The following is a 17,743-nucleotide window of genomic DNA, read 5'->3' as shown; positions in this document are numbered from 1 at the left end:
AATTATGCGTAACAACGAATCGCTTAGATAGGATGTTTTCAGTCCGTCCTATCTCACAGGCCACTAATTAGCTCTCCCAGTTAATCATCGAAACCAAACGCGCTAAATTCTCGACAGTTTGGTCTCCTAACTAAACCTAACTTAACATCAATATTTTGAAAAAGACGTAGCATTGTTAAGTGATTTTTAAAATATTACTAACCTAACTTAACCAAATATTGGCGTTTCCGAGGCAGTAAAAATGTATTTAAAAAGCTTTCATTTAAAAACGACATTAATAGAAATTAAACTATATAGCATTTTTGAGGTCGCTTAATTCGACAAATAGCGTCGTTTGAATTGTAAATACCAAACTCACCGTTGGGCTAAATTCATTAAAAACATTGGCGGGATTCGGTCTAATGGAATTCTGCGCAATGGGAAGATACCGACTAGAAGATGTTAGAGGGTATATGCCACTGTGCTGAAAAACTGAAAGGAGATTAACGTTTACGAATAAATTCACGATTACATTACTAACTCTCAATAAAAAACTCGTGCATAAATACAATTTATTTGTGCTGTTATCGTAAATTTTCGCAAAAGTAACCGTAGGTTTTTCGCGTACAGGCTAGAATCCTTGAACTATCTAGAAAAAAATTATTCATCTTTATTCTATTCTATAATCGATTGTATCATGTGACTAGAGCTTTTGATAGGTGTGGTTATGTAGCTGTACGATACGGTTCTGGGTTTGTTTTTGACCCCGGGTAGGGTATATGAAAAACAAGCGTGTGTAGAAAGTATTTTGGAGCTTCAATCCTAATAACTCGACATCGGATGTTCTCCCTAATGATCAAAGATAATTATGTTAGAATATAACTTTAAATCAAATACAAAATATTATCAGAAATACCTGTATAATTCGACATGAATGATAAGTTAACAATCTTTTGCTGGAAGTTTGACATAAGTTTATGTGCTCTTAACATGCTGTTATTAATGGATTTTGAATGTGGCTTCTCCTTTGTCAAAGCATCAATGAGGTTGATGCTGGTTTCTGTACAACTCCTCAGTTTGGTATGATTATCTACTCGTATACTATTTCAGAAATTCACCAAATACTTAAACAGAATAAATATACTGTTTGGATTAAACATAATTTTAATTGCGAAATTTTCTAACATTTTAAAATTATTAGAAATTGCATTATGTCGATTATGTAAGGTTTTTGTTAGGTGTGGTTATGTAATTAGACCTAGCATTGCGAAGGTGTTTTTTTGCCGTAGAGTTGAAATCGTGTAAATGTCCCTAGTTCAGTGTTGGTTTAATACGAATTACTTTCTTCCTGTAAAAGAATGTTTTAAATTAACAAGTGTTGGCACTTATCATGTAACGAAACCAGAAGTGAGATGAGACCAGAAGTACTGAGCTAACCAAATTCTTCACTCGGCGAAAGTGAATATTCTTGATAACACAAGAACGGTTGGCCCTCTAGTAGCGGTTTCTGAATTTTCCCTCCAAAACGTGAGACGCTCGCGGTGGTAGACGGCCGAACTAGATTCAAGGAGCCGCGTCCGTGTTCGGCCGCTTTAGGTTGAGGGGAAGGGGGTAGGAATTGTTTTTGGGACTCGACCAATTTTTTCTCAGTAGTGTAGGCGCGTGGGAAGCGGCATAAAATCCTCAAATTTGATCACTAGTGCCAGGATCTATTACCAATGCTAGAGCCCTTCACTTCTAGTCTCATCTCACTTCTGACGAAACTTAAAAAGAAACATAAAATTATATAAGAACAGCTATTCTATATAATGATATGGGGTACCAATTTAAATACCGAAATTATAAACCCTAAATATAAATTAAATCCATTTTTAAATTAATAGAGTGTTTTCAAAAGAGGAATGCAAGATTAAAATTACAGTTTTAAGAGATTTTGGTTGTGTTTGAAATCACTCTTTCGTAGATTAATTACCGCTAATATCTTATTAAACGTTATACAAAATTTTCACTTCTCAAAGTGCCAAAATCAAAACGCCATATTCAGTTCCTTATCATAACGCAATAATTTATCAGAAATGTTTTCTTTGACCTACGTACAATTAAACAATAAATAATCGAAAAACGCTGAGAAATATTACCCACTATGCATAACAAAATGTTTTTAAAAAAGTAGTTCTCATACTAGGGATGTAATTAATAACACAATAATCTAAATAAACAGAAAAATCTTACTTCCTATGCAAAACACAATGTTTAAAGATTAATTGAAGCAGAATGTTTTATCAAACTTAGCACGGTGATATAAATATTCGAAATAAACAGGAAAGTCTTACGCCCTATACAAAACAAAATGTTTAAAGATGGAATTAAACGGGAAATGTTATCAAATTAGGCATGGAATTAATATATAAAGATTCGAAATGCAAAGAAAATATTACGTGCTTAGCAAACCAATTGTTTAAAATAAGATAAATTGGAAAATGATATCAAACTAGGCACAAAATTAAAAAATAAAATCTAGATATGAAAATAAAAATCTTACCCTCTGTGCAAAACCAAATGTTTAAAAGTAAAATAAAACAAAAAATGTTATCAAACTACAGCCATAGAACTATTAAATAAAAACTCGAAATTAACCGAAAAATCTTACCCGCTATGCAAAGTAAGATGATTAAGGAAAAAATAATAGGGAAAAATGTTATAAATTAGGCATAAAATTAATAAATAATCAAAATAAATTGGAAAATCTTACCTCCTATTCAAAACCAAATGTTTAAAGATACAATAAAACGGAAAATGTTATTAAACTCTGCAGAGAATTAACAAATAAGAAACTTAGAAACAAATAGAAAAATCTTACTCTCTATGCAAAACAAAATGACTAAAGATTAAACAAACCGTTAACTGTTTTAATCTAGGCATTAAGTTAATAAATAAAAACCAGAAATGAAAAGAAAAATCTTACCGTCTATTCAAAACCAATGTTTAAAGATAAAATAACACAGAAATATTATCGAACTTGTCATAAAATTTATAAGTAAGCACTCGAAAAGAAAAAAATCTAACCCACTATGCAAAACAAAATGTTTAAAGAAAAAATAAAACAGAAAATGTTATCAAACTAGTCATATAATTAATAAGTAATCAAAATTAATTTCAAAATCTTACATCCTATGTAAAATGTTTCAAGTAAAATAACAAGGAAAATGGTTTCAAATTATTCATAGAATTAATAAATAACCAGGACGAACTTACCCACTGTGCAAAACAAAATGTTTCAAGATAAAATGTTATCAAACTAAGCATTGAATTGTGGAAAAAATATTCGAAATAAAAAGATCTTACAGACTACGCAAAACAAAATGTAAAATGAAACGGAAAATGTTATGAAACTAAGCATAGAAAAACAAATAAAAACTCGAAATAAGCAGAAAAATCTTACGTCCTATAAAAACATAACACAATGTTTTAAAATAAAAAAGATATATGTTATCAAACTAGACATAGAATTAATTAATACATTATGGAAATAAACAGAGAAATATTTACTTACCCTCTATGCAAACACAATGTTTAAAGATAACATATGAATTTAAAAATATGCTAAGACTTGACCGAATTAAAAAATGAACCATGGATGTAAAAGTAGAAAAAGAAAGGAGATGAGCTTTTACTTTTTGGGGAAGAAGGGACCGCAGAATCAAAAAAAACTTGACCACGCAACTAAACGAATCTTTTATCGTCATTAAAATCTTACCAAATTAGCCCACATTTCAAGTTTTCAACCCTTAATGCCTCCCACGAATCGGGTGGGTAGAGAAGCCGGGCACATTTCTTTTTCTTAATATTTTTCCTCCATGAATGTATCAGGGAGCCATATTTCAAAATAGATGGAAGGAACTATCTGTCATGAAGCATCTTAAATCCAACCGATATCTCACTGGTTGTTGTAAACCCGCGTAAGCGAGACGCGGGAGTGGGGGAGTGAACAATGATGCACTCCGATTAAGAAAATTTATTCCTATGGCTCTCAAAATCTTAAAAAATAAATCTATAAATCTTACTCTCTTTGGAAAATGGAACATTTTAAAATTAAAAGAAAATAATTATACGAATTTGACATACGATTAATAATTAAGCACTCGGAACGATTAAAGAATACTTACTGACTATTCATCCCAAAGTTATCAGGAAAATGCGCAGAAAAAAATGTTTTTAAACTGGAAATCGTAAATTGAGCAAAGCAGACAAACTTACTATCCATAGACGAATACTTACAAATGATATTAATATTACCGCCATATTCAGGATTTTTCCTCACACTAAAAATGGATAACATCACGATGATAAGAAGGAAAGATGAGAGCACGAGAGTCTGAAGGAATGACATCTTTGTGTAACTAAAAAAATCATGTTTATGGTAAGATAAAAGTAGTTTGCAACGTCTTGTCTTGGACATTTTTTTTGGAAAGGTGCTAAACGTCACTAAATTACATGTTTTACAAGTATTACTTGTAGGGACGGAAATGTGCTAATAGGTTGACAGGAAATTCATTATAAGAATGGCTAAAGTCCGTCCAGATTTTAGGGTAGTCATTAACATTTAAAAAAAACCTAGGTGCAACTGAACAGTTGCTTCAATCTTCAAGCTCTATTTGTTAACAAACAAGGGATTCAAACAGTCATTGTAATTAAACGTTTTAATATACAAATTGGATTTGATAATTTCAGGAAAGCTGCGAGCGAGGTGGGAGACGCGACGAGGCGGTAGACTAGGTGAGAGCGTCTGATCCCTCGAATGATTCATCGATTCAATAAAATGCTCTCCGCTCTCTGACGCCACAAAAGTGAGGTAGAACATGACGTAGAGAATAATATTACCTTCAATAAAACCAACTATTGGATGCTATCACCAGCCCAGTTACGAAGTTCAACGAATTATTAGAATTATTTGAAATGAAACCGACGCATGGCCGATTTATAGGGTTCAATAAGTTAACTCACCTATTAGTGGGAGATGTATAGAATAAGGGTGAAGACAGAGGTACATAATGGCTTTTCACAAAGAACCAATATTAGTAGGTTAATCGCTACCTTGAAATTTGATAAACAAATTTCTTTTCCTTTAAATTCGTTTCTAAATAATTCCCAAGGTTTCTAAGAAGTTTAAAAAAAGTTTGTCCCCATATTAAAACCACTAGAAAGAAAAGATAAGGTAATTTACAACTTTGACCAGAAACCGCAAGATGGCAAACCCAAGAACAGATTGCTTTCGTGATAAATTACAAAACGCGGCGTTTATATGTAAAAACCAGAATATCAGACTAGTGATCAGGGTACATTTCGATCGCAGACGAAAACTAATACTAGCCCTTAGTGAAAATATTAATTTATGCTCCAAAAAACTTACATTCGAGTGGAGTAGTATTTGCTAGTACAAGTATGGAATGAATCAACGTTTTGCGAATAACAGTGGTAGGCAGACTCTTATATATGCAATTTCAAGTACGGTTTTTAACTGCGTGTGGTTATGCATGCAATATCCAACGGAGTAATGCGCTGATACCCAGTTAGTTAGATAGATAGTATGGCCTTAGGATGCACGCGAATAGGCATTGCACGCGATTGCATGGTTATTGCTGTCGTAAAGGGGACTGGTAAAAGTGAAGAAGGGTAGAATCATTTTTAAACTCGTCCACGAAATGAATCATTTCGCATTTTTTGATAGTACCGTAGTATGTATTGTCCCTGACTTCCACCAGTCTTACATTAGAACCAGTTTTCATATACATACACATGTATACATGTATAGTAAGCCATAATCCCTCACTGGGAGGCATTCGTTACGGTGAGGTTGCTTTCCCAATTACATAGACATCACGAACGCCTTCGATAGGGTAGCAAGTTGATGGATTTAATTTTTTGACTAACGAAATTCTGAAATTAGTTACGGCGATGGTTTCTTTCTGATTGTGTTGATTTTGTACGATTTACGGAAAGAGAAAAAATGTATGGTAAATTAGAAATGACAACTTATGGTGTTGTAGTCACTGTATTTCACGTATATTGAATTGGGCAGGGATTCCTCAAGTTTATGTGGCCCTCTTCGTAACTTTATAGTGTATGTGAGCCACAGTATAGCCTTAGATCGTTATTGGGTGCTGTACAACCTTAGCACATTGGAAACCACACGGAGTAATGCAAAATGATTTTTGCCCTTGTTTTATAAACCGTCTACTAGGAAATGAAACTGAAAAGCGAGTTGTTCTAGATCCTATCGCACTCGACGTAGTTTCAAAAGTACCAACTACGAAACACAGGTCTATCAATCGTCTGAACAATTCCAAGTTACGGTGTCAACTAAGGATTTTTATTCAATTAGAATATATTGTTTAAATACTTATTAATAACCCCTATCTGGTCAAAGGACAAAATGTACCAACAGGCTTTACGCGTACTCCTTTTTGTGAGTTAGGGAATAAAGGGGCGATCAATGACGTTTTGCCACTACATCAACCTACTCGATTTTCAAGCCAATACCTTTATATTATGGCAGCTGTAAAAATTCAGTTAAACGCTGCGTTAAAAGCATTTATAGTTCAGAGAAACCTTCCATGAACCCATTTTTAATACGCAATCCAATGGAACAATAACCAGGCATGGAATATTGCTACTGAAACGGTGGTATGAACCGAATCCACTGACTCTCTACTCTCGAGAACTGGAATCTCAATGAACTTTAAGAAAAATTACAATTAATTGCAGATAATTTAATCGACGTATTGGATTACTGAATATTAATGAGCTTAAAAAATCAGTACAACAATTAATAATATCTCACCAGTAAAAAACTAAACTAATTTTTGTACACTAAGCCCTAAGTGCGTAAAGAAAACTGACCCTCAAACTTTCTTCAAAAACTAGCAACCGTCAATACGGTAAAAACACAATTTTGTAGATGAGGAAAAACATAAAAATCCGGCTATAATTGAGATAATTTCTTTATAAAAACAATATCATACGGAAATTCACGTCTCAAAGTGTCTAAATCTAAATTCAGTGCCTAATCATAACGCTATATTTCATTGAGGAAATAAAAAGCATATTATCTTTGAACTACACGCATTTAATTAGAAAGTAATCGATAAACGTTGAAAAATCTTACCACCTATGCATAACACAACTTAAAATTAAAACGGAAATTGTTATCAATCTAAGCATATAATTAAAATGTAAAAACTCGAAAAAAAGAGAAAAATCTTACTAACTATGCGTAACAAAATATCTAAAAATAAAAAAATAAAGGGTCTCTTACTAGAAATGTAATTTATAAAACAATAATCGAAACAAAAAGAAAAATCTTAAGGGCTAAGCAAAAACGGAAATTAAAAGGGTAATTGTAATGAAATTAGGCAAAATGAAACGGAAAATGTTTTCAAAATAGGCATAGAAATAATAAATAGAAACTGGAAATAAACGGAAAATGTTACAGTCTATGCAAATAAAATGTTTAAAAAATTAAAAAAACAAATTAGGAATTCAACCTAGGCCTAGTTTGAAAAAAAATAGATAATTGAGATAAGCAAAGAAATCTTACTAACTACGCATAACAAAACGTTTAAAAATACAAGATGACCCCGGCCATATTATGCTTTTGCGGCGACCTCTAGCGGCTAGAACTGGTATGACTCCTGCAAATATTTTTTGCGGTATTCATTTCTTCTTAATCAAATATCTTTTCGATTATGAATAAAATCAATTTAGTATGATTTTGTTTTTATGTAAACATTACTGATTTTTTGACCTTAAAATAAACTCTTTAACAAAAATAACTACAGTTGTTTTATATTAAACAAATTATTCGCAATAAAATCAAGGCACTTTTTAAGGTTATTTTCAGTTTCAATTTTTTAAAAACCAAAATGATAGTTTCAAGTTTAAATTTAAATCTTTCTATTAACGTCTAATTACTAAAAAGCCCTTAATAATAAGTGGGAGCAAGAGCTCGTAAGGTTCTTTCCACTTAGAATTTTTTACAAACCAAGATTATCAATTGAAGTTTAAATTTACCTGTAAAGGTTCTTAATAATTTATTTAATTATCTCGTCATTTTAGCATAAATTAAAAGTAATCAAATTCTAACCATGACTAATCTTCATAGTTCTTAAATAAATAAAATATGTTGACGTTACAAGTAGGGTTCTAAGTACTATTTATAAATTTCAATCCAATTCCGCACGGAGAAAAGGGGGAAAAGGCACCCAGTCAGTCAACCAGCCAACAAGGGTCAGACCAATACTTTTGCAATTCAAGGAACAAAAGTAAAAAATAATATCATGTGAACTTTTTTAAATTTTTTTGTTCCACTTATTGATTAATAATTTCCAATGTCAAAATTGTAAGTTCAGTATTCGATCCGATTGTCTACCATTGGGTCGAATCCCAATGGATCGAATGTTTTGTTCGACCGAATCCCATTAGACCTAATACCGCAATTTGGGCGGTTTTCCAATCATGAATTTTCCTTTCATTCCTATTTTTCAATTGATTTTCTAATTAAACTTCTTGATATTGTAGCAAATAATATTTATGTTCACCAATAACATTCTTCAATAAATTTTAGTAATTAATTTTCATTGTTGGAAATTGTCTAACCTAACCTAACCTAACCTAACCTGACCTAACCTAACCGAACCGAACCGAACCGAACCGAACCAAACCAAACCAAACCAAACCAAACCTAAACAAACCAAACCTTACCTAACCTAACCTAACCTAACCTAACCTTACCTAACCTTACCTAACCTAACCAGACCAGACCAGACCAAAAAATAAAATTAATATTCTTATTAAACTTCTTGATATTGAAGCAAATAATATGTATGTTCACCAATAACGTTCTTCAATAAATTTCAATAAATACCTTTCATTTTTGAAATTGTCTAACCCTAACCTAACCATAACCTAACCTTACCTAACGGAAGAGATCTCCCTCCCAAGTACTGACGGCGCTCGATGCTGCTTAACTTCTTCGATCATCCAAATCACTTTATCCATTGCGCTACTCCAGCTCGGCAACTCAAGAAAACGCTATGATTTTATATGTGTAAACCCATCCCATTCAGTCGAAAGCTCTTCCTTATAAATATTCCCATTCAGCAGAAAATCGCTCCTTGGGCTATAAATTGTTTTAAATTTGGCTACAATTTTCAGGGCCGGATTAACAATTTTTTGGGCCCTAGGCAAGACCTTAGGCCCGGGCCCCCAGCCCCCCCAACAGACCACAGTTTAAGAGAATCTAAGAGACATACTGTTTTTATATCTTTAATTGACTTAAGACTTAACAGCATATTTAAATTTATTTTTGAATTCAATAGTTAAATTTCATTCTAACTCGAGAAATTCAACAATTATCTCTTCATAGTTTATTATGTCGTTTAGTAAAACCAAGAAGTTATATCAGTATCTCAGAGAGAAGGTATAAGATACCTTTGTATTCGCGCGCCATAATCCCAGTCCCCCTTTCAAAATACAAGGGGGGACGTAAAAGGAGGCGCCGGGCTATTTCGCCTCTCCTCAGTCGGGAAATATGACTGTGCTTTTCGTCACTCGCGTCGTCGCGCTGACGTGAGTTTTCAAGAACCAATGAGATGCTGGTTGTAATTTAGAGACGGGGATTAACTCCGGACCTACGTTTGGACTGGAGATAAAGCTGGAAATCTGGCGAATTTATACCTTCTCTCTGAGATACTAGATATAACTTCTTGGTAAAACCTTTTCAATATATATCAAAGATAAAGAACTTATTTTTTCTTGGGCTACTGTGGTTCTTAATTAGTTTTTCACTCCTTTAGAGCTGAAAAGGATCTTTCGCCAATTGTATTGCTAATTGGCAAACACAAGTAAATTCACAAATTAATTTCAAGTTTGGCAAAGTTGAAATAATATTATTTTTACGAATAAAGGAATGAAAGAATTCTCGATTTTTGCTTTCTTCATTCTTCACGAAATGTTTGAATTGTAGCAGTTCGTTTTCGAGCTCTTCAAAATTTAAATCATTGCAAAACATTTCTGTCAATTCTTGGAAACCTCCAGAGAAAGATTAATCGGGGGCATTAAGGTTTAAAATAGGTTTGAATTTTTCATCAGTGACCTTGTTAACTTCAGATCGTTTTTTAGTATTTGTCAAATTGTCATAAGATTGTCACATAAGACGTAAAAAACTTTTATTTTGAAAGCGCCCCGTCCAATCAGTGTGTTATCATCGTTTTTAGCCACATCGTATCATGTACATCTACGATGAGGCTCTTAGTTTGGCCTGCCCTGTTGTACTCGTACTAGTACTAGTACCAGTAGAAGTGAAATCGAGGGAATTTTTAAAAAGCAAAAGAAAGTATATTCCGACGTTATATTTAGAATGGTCTTAAGGAGATGTTTATTATTAGAAGTTACCTGTATTTTTCCACAAATAGAGAAGAATTTTAAAATAAAGTACTAACTTGTGGCCACGGATATTACAATTATATCGTAAGTAAATTTATTGAAGTAAGAATTAAGGGTTATAATTTTTGTTAGGGCATCGAGGGGCTATTCACTCTCATTTTCTGTACTTCTTTTAATGTGCATTTACGGGTATTTCGTTTTACCATTGTTGAAGTATGCTCATCGTGGGAGTACTCACGTTTTCCTGTGTTTGTGTCACACTATTATAATTATAACAGAAGTAAAAAATTGAAGTAATCATTTTAAAACAGTTAAGGTAGCGCATCAAATTTTCTGTACGCCTGTCAAGTATGGTACGATCATGGAAGATGAAGGGAGGAGAGGAGAGTTTTCCCACGCGACCCTACATTTCGCGTAGCCGTCTGCCTATTCACCTCACCATTCCATTACACCCTTCTTCTTCCATGGTACGATGTGGCTACTATTACGAGCCCAACCCTTGAGTCGCCTTGTTCTTTCCTGCGCCTCCATCAAAGAACCGATTGCGTATTTTTTCCCCTTTCTTAGTTACTTTTGAAAATTATCTCTTTTGTGAGCTGAGCCATTATTTAAAATTTTTCTAATTATCACGAACACCCTGAATAAAGCTTATCAATGAATCATACAATGCTGCACCAGTGTTTAATGACGGTCAGTAACAACACGAATTCAAAATTAAATTTCTTTCTCCGAGGACTGCGACTTCTGAAGATGCATTTTCATTGAATTTTCAAGTTTCTTTCCGTCTTTTTCTTTCTTCCTTTATAAATTGCCACTTATATGTTTATAAGTGGCCATAATGCTTTGGGTAACGGGTTTTTCAACATTAGGCTGCCGTTACATCTCACCTGGCTTTTCCATGGTGTCAGTGACGCTATGTTTCGAGAGAGAAAGAGGGGGAATATATTTTTTGGTTTTTCATTTTATCAATTCTTGAAAACTAGCTGATTACGGGCCCCTCTGATATCCGGGCCCTAGGCAATTGCCTAACTTGCCTAGTGGTTAATCCGGCCCTGACAATTTTAGATATCTGAATTCGGTCCAACGGGATTCTATCCAATAGGAGTATACCTTCGATCCAGGTCTAATGGTCCAAATGTAAGGAAACCATAATGAGAAGTGTGTTACAATCTGTTTTATCTAAAAATGGTTAAAAAATTTCTAATTAATTAGCATTGTCAAAATGATAAATTTAGTACTTTCACCCCCGTTCCAAGATTAAACATATTGATCACAGTTGACACTAAAAATCTTTTAATTAAACCAAATTATAGGCCATAAAGCTTAAAACACCAGTTTTGGGGAAGTTCAAAAGAACCATTGTGTTTCTACCAAGTAAACGTTATTTTATAAACGAAATTTTACTTCAAAACTGTATATACCGAAAATATTACATATTTTAAAAAATAAAGAAGAGTAGAAAATCATGATTAAGAAACTAACTGGAAAACGTTGGGGAAAAGTATCATAATACCAGTTACTGTTGGTAAAAAAAATCCAAGGTTTAGTGAAGATGTAGTTTTAAATTATACTTAGATATCAAGGAGAGCCAAGATTCGTTGACATTCTGAAGCCTCTTGTGTGGTAGACTTTACATTTTTATGCATTAAATCTTTATCAGTATCATCCGCTAATGCTAAGCTTTCTTAAAGAAAGACTTTATTATGCGTGTTTTTCTACTGCTCAGGTGTTGATGAAACAGTTTGACTATGGACAGAATGGCTTGGGAAATGACATTAAGACAGGGCATCACCTCAAGGGTTTTCGCGACATCTGCCCCTCTGCACGTTTACAAATCTTAGAAGACTTGTTCAAGAGGTCTAGGTTTTATAATCTATTACCTCCTAAAAGGCATTTTTTGGATATGGAGAATGGGGTAGGGTTTTTTATCTTGGAAAACGGTTGTAAGTGTTGAATTTGGAATTGTGACATAGGAAATAAATTTATATTAAAAAAACTAGCATGAATCCATTTTAATATAATTGAATAGATTGTAACACACCTCAGAGTAAAATTTCAGGACATTTGGATAAGTAGATCCGAAGATATTTTCAGTCTTAGCACTAAACCCATCATTTTGACCTTGGAACATAATTTTTATAAAAACAAATATCCACTTTAGAAGCTTGAATCCTGTTTAGTATAATAAAACACGCTGATACACACGTCTCATTAAAATTTCAGGTCATTTGGATCAATAGGACGAAGGATCAGGCCAAAAAACCCACCTCTTCCTCTAGAACTTGATGTTAATGTAATGTTATACATGTAAATAGAAGTCCATTAAATTAGCCTAGGAAGTAACCAAAAGCGGGGTTTGGGACTCCCCTCTCTTGTGTAGCAATACTGAAGAAGGGCGACACATTCGCCACCTCGCGATAATTTTTCTCAGATCTCCAGTCTAGGTGCGACTCTTACGCCAAAATTTGCCCTATTGAGAGAGAAAAAGCTATTGGCTGAAAATGAACACTGTATCTCTAAAGGGACCGGAAAACGCCCCCGTCCACTGTAAAACCGAGCCCTCTTTAGCATAGAATCAGGAGAAGAGATGGGGGGGGGGTGAATTTTGGAATAGTCAAGGTCATTCAGTTTTTTATGACTCTTCATCATAAACCTATTGGAAAAACTATTTAACGACCGTGGCCGTTCGTTTTTTATTTTTTTATAAAGCTAACAATCTACCCTTTAAAGATGCAGCGTTCATTGCCCGAAGAAGTCACGCCCCGCTCTCGTCCAGAAAGACTTCCTAGAGAGGAGCTTGAGATTTCTAACAGGGTTAGGAAAGGGGAAACATTTAACACCCTATCCATGGGGTTAGGGGTTCTTACCCCAGCAGAGACTTACGCTATACCAGCTATTGTAATTATTTACTTCCTTGGCTAATTTAAAGGACTTCTGATGTAAATCGAATTCTTTGAACGGACTTGTATAGCGGAAGCAGCTTGCGTCGTGTTGCGCGTGATCGAGTGGGCTATGGCTGTGTGCGAGCTCAAAACGACAAGGATGATGGGGGAGTAGTATTAAAGGGATAGAATCAATCTTTTAGCTACTAATGAAAAGGTTTCATTTTTTAAATCGGATATAACCTAAAATTACGGCTTCAAATATTTATATAAATTGAGAGTTTTAATAACTTAACTATTTTTAATTAATTTTTAAAAGTATTAGTTTTCGGCACCGCTTCGATCACTGCACACGAGAGATACTTCTACAATACTTCCGCTACCCTCCTCTCACTTGGAGATGTAGTAGATTTACACCTAAAAGTAGTTTTAATTATCGAGGCCTCCGCGTCCAGCCTCCCGTCACGTTCACGGTCCACCCGGGTCACAGTATCTGCCTCATCTAACTCTTTTCCAACCGCCAGGCTGTCGCGCTGGGCCTCCGCTCCAGCTCCTTCCCTCTCCTCATCTTTTCAGACTCTCAATCTACTCTCGTCTCCTGGACACTTCCCGAGCTTTGGACCTTTTAGTCATCGGCATTATCGACCTTTTGACTCGCGCCCGGCGCACCGCACGGTTCCTTTGGACTCCCGGTCACGTGGGGATCCCCGGTAATGAAGGTGCCGGCCGGCTCGCCCACCAGACTCGTGTTTCCCGTCCTCCGGCAATTAATGCCTCGTTCCCTTACACCGCGTCCGAGGCTACCCTCATCCTTCGGGCTGCTACCCGCCGTGTCTGGACCTCGACGTGGTCCGCCGATCCTGGCGCCCGCTTCCTCTATCGTCATTACTGTTGTATTTATGGTAGTTTTAAAATCAGTTGAGATTATTTGGTAAAAACTTTATTCACACTAAAAGATCATTTTACAGTCAGTCCCGTAGTCCTACTCTAGCTCTGGCTTGTTATTCGACTGAGAGTACGCGTACCTATATATAAATGCCGTAGGCCTAACACTGTTTTAACCCTTACGACTTTGACTAACATGTTTTTTTAATCCGAAGTCTACTATTAGTTTTTTATCCTAATAGTATATTTATACCATATCTTTTTTTAAAAATTAATATTATTACTATCCCGGAGAGAACCACGCAGGTGTTTTTAATGGTCTCCCATAGGCGGATGTTCGTGTTGGTTGCTGTGGTTGCTCTTGCAGTGCTAGCGGATGTGCCCTTGTTATTTGCAAAGTCCTGTTGTGGTGGTTGATCTGCTTGCTGGTGGTTATTTGCGATATCCGCTCGTGAGACTGTAGAGGGGTCTTCGGTCCGAGAGTCGGTGGTGCCGCGATGTTGTGTTATTGATGGCACTTGGCAGTTCCATCGGGTTGCTGCGGCGAGGTGGATGTGGTGATTTTTCTGTTTGATGGGTTACATGTGGCCGTACACTTCGGAAGTTGTCGTGAGTGGAAAATGTGAAACTGACACGTGATGTGGGTTTAATTCGCTTAACCATTGGTGGTGATTGGCTTCGTTGGTGTGGCGTTACAAGGGGTCGGCGTCCACTACAGGTTGAGATCTTGTCAATGTTCTGTTCTGTGGTCGGAGTTGAAGGCGAGTTCGTCGAAGCGATTGGTTGTTCTGGGTTTGTATTATGTAGGAGTCTGGAGTATTGGCCGAATGACGTATCGTCGCTAGTTTTCAAGTGCGAGGGCCTGTGAGGTACCATACTTTCTCTCCTATTTGCAGTGGACGTAGGCTTTTATGAGGTCTCGTACCTGCCTGTACTTTCATCGTGAGTTGTCGTTGTTGTAGTCCAGTTTGTATCACCCTTGTTGGAAAATTTGGCTTTAGGAGTGTATTTATAAATCCTTCTAAAATATTATTTGAGAAAATAATTCAAGGAAATGTTTCGTTTGATTATCAAATATTCAGGTGAAATACCATTTTTTCCATTTTCTAGTCTTTGCAGATCCTCGGGGGTTCAATGGTAGAATTCTCGCCTGCCACGCGGGAGATCCGGGTTCGATTCCCGGCCGATGCATGTTTTGGTCGTCATTTAATGTATAACGATATTGTGTTTACGAAAATTGTAAAATGATAATTGTTAAATTGATAAATCCTTCTAAAAATATTATTTGAGATAATAATTCGAAGAAATGTTTGGTTTGATTATCAAATATTCAGGTGAAATACCATTTTCTCTATATTCTACTTTTTGCAGATCCTCGGTGGTTCAATGGTAGAATTCTCGCCTGCCAGCCGGGAGATCCGGGTTCGATTCCCAGCCGATGCATGTTTTGGTCGTCATTTAATGCATAACGATATTGTGTTTACGAAAACTATGTAAATGATAATCGTTAAATTGATAAATCCTTCTAAAATATTATTTGAGATAATAATTCAAAGAAATGTTTGGTTTGATTATCAAATATTCAGGTGAAATTCCATTTTTTCCATATTGTACTCTTTGCAGAGCCTCGGTGGTTCATTGGTAGAATTCTCGCCTGCCACGCGAGAGATCCGGGTTCGATTCCCGGCCGATGCATGTTTTGGTCGTCATTTAATGCATAACGATATTGTGTTTACGAAAATTATGTAAAATGATAATTGTTAAATTGATAAATCCTTCTAAAAATATTATTTGAGATAATAATTCAAAGAAATGTTTGGTTTGATTATCAAATATTCAGGTGAAATACCATTTTTTCCATATTGCATTCTTTGCAGAGCCTCGGTGGTTCAGTGGTAGAATTCTCGCCTGCCACGCGGGAGATCCGGGTTCGATTCCCGGCCGATGCATGTTTTTGTCGTCATTTAATGCATAACGATATTGTGTTTACGAAAATTATGTAAAATGATAATTGTTAAATTGATAAATCCTTCTAAAAATATTATTTGAGATTATAATTCAAAGAAATGATTGGTTTGATTATCAAATATTCAGGTGAAATACCATTTTTCCATATTCTACTCTTTGCAGAGCCTCGGTGGTTCAATGGTAGAATTCTTGCCTGCCACGTGGGACATCCGGGTTCGATTCCCGGCCGATGCATGTTTTGGTCGTCATTTAATGTAAAACGATATTGTGTTTACGAAAATTGTAAAATGATAATTGTTAAATTGATAAATCCTTCTAAAAATATTATTTGAGATAATATTTCGAAGAAATGTTTGGTTTGATTATCAAATATTCAGGTGAAATACCATTTTTTCTATATTCTACTTTTTGCAGATCCTCGGTGGTTCAATGGTAGAATTCTCGCCTGCCATGCGGGAGATCCGGGTTCGATTCCCGGCCGATGCAAGTTTTGGTCGTCATTTAATGTATAACGATATTGTGTTTACGAAAATTGTAAAATGATAATTGTTAAATTGATAAATCCTTCTAAAAATATTATTTGAGATTATAATTCAAAGAAATGATTGGTTTGATTATCAAATATTCAGGTGAAATTCCATTTTTTCCATATTGTACTCTTTGCAGAGCCTCGGTGGTTCATTGGTAGAATTCTCGCCTGCCACGCGAGAGATCCGGGTTCGATTCCCGGCCGATGCATGTTTTGGTCGTCATTTAATGTAAAACGATATTGTGTTTACGAAAATTGTAAAATGATAATTGTTAAATTGATAAATCATTCTAAAAATATTATTTGAGATAATATTTCGAAGAAATGTTTGGTTTGATTATCAAATATTCAGGTGAAATACCATTTTTTCTATATTCTACTTTTTGCAGATCCTCGGTGGTTCAATGGTAGAATTCTCGCCTGCCACGCGGGATATCCGGGTTCGATTCCCGGCCGATGCATGTTTTGGTCGTCATTTAATGTATAACGATATTGTGTTTACGAAAATTGTAAAATGATAATTGTTAAATTGATAAATCCTTCTAAAAATATTATTTGAGATAATAATTCGTAGAAATGTTTGGTTTGATTATCAAATATTCAGGTGAAATACCATTTTTTCCATTTTCTAGTCTTTGCAGATCCTCGGTGGTTCAATGGTAGAATTCTCGACTGCCACGCGGGAGATCCGGGTTCGATTCCCGGCCGATGCATGTTTTGGTCGTCATTTAATGCATAACGATATTGTGTTTACGAAAATTATGTAAATGATAATTGTTAAATTGATAAATCCTTCTAAAATATTATTTGAGATAATAATTCAAGGAAATGTTTGGTTTGATTATCAAACATTCAGGTGAAATACCATTTTTTCCATTTTCTAGCCTTTGCAGATCCTCGGTGGTTCAATGGTAGAATTCTCGCCTGTCACGCGGGAGATCCGGGTTCGATTCCCGGCCGATGCATGTTTTGGTCGTCATTTAATGTATAACGATATTGTGTTTACGAAAATTGTAAAATGATAATTGTTAAATTGATAAATCCTTCTAAAAATATT

General features: G+C 35.0%; 6 non-coding genes across 6 annotated transcripts; all 6 read left to right on the top strand.

Moving 5' to 3' along the window:
• The first annotated feature begins 15,813 nt into the window (after window positions 1–15,813).
• On the top strand, window positions 15,814–15,884 carry TRNAG-GCC (transfer RNA glycine (anticodon GCC)). The gene has a single exon. It is a non-coding gene; the product is annotated as a tRNA-Gly (tRNA).
• Window positions 15,885–16,067: 183 nt separating this feature from the next.
• TRNAG-GCC (transfer RNA glycine (anticodon GCC)) lies at window positions 16,068–16,138 on the top strand. Its single transcript has one exon. It is a non-coding gene; the product is annotated as a tRNA-Gly (tRNA).
• A 429-nt stretch (window positions 16,139–16,567) lies between these two features.
• On the top strand, window positions 16,568–16,643 carry TRNAG-GCC (transfer RNA glycine (anticodon GCC)). Its single transcript has one exon. It is a non-coding gene; the product is annotated as a tRNA-Gly (tRNA).
• A 181-nt stretch (window positions 16,644–16,824) lies between these two features.
• On the top strand, window positions 16,825–16,895 carry TRNAG-GCC (transfer RNA glycine (anticodon GCC)). Its single transcript has one exon. It is a non-coding gene; the product is annotated as a tRNA-Gly (tRNA).
• A 176-nt stretch (window positions 16,896–17,071) lies between these two features.
• On the top strand, window positions 17,072–17,147 carry TRNAG-GCC (transfer RNA glycine (anticodon GCC)). The gene has a single exon. It is a non-coding gene; the product is annotated as a tRNA-Gly (tRNA).
• Window positions 17,148–17,575: 428 nt separating this feature from the next.
• TRNAD-GUC (transfer RNA aspartic acid (anticodon GUC)) lies at window positions 17,576–17,651 on the top strand. The gene has a single exon. It is a non-coding gene; the product is annotated as a tRNA-Asp (tRNA).
• Window positions 17,652–17,743: the final 92 nt, after the last annotated feature.

Source organism: Phalangium opilio, unplaced genomic scaffold, assembly GCF_054372755.1.
Source record: "Phalangium opilio isolate 3A_F unplaced genomic scaffold, DU_Popi_V2 ptg000002l_1, whole genome shotgun sequence".
NCBI classification, from domain to species: Eukaryota; Metazoa; Arthropoda; class Arachnida; order Opiliones; family Phalangiidae; genus Phalangium; species Phalangium opilio.
The sequence above is the reverse complement of the archived record's forward strand: the minus strand, read 5'-3'. Positions and strand labels throughout refer to the sequence as shown.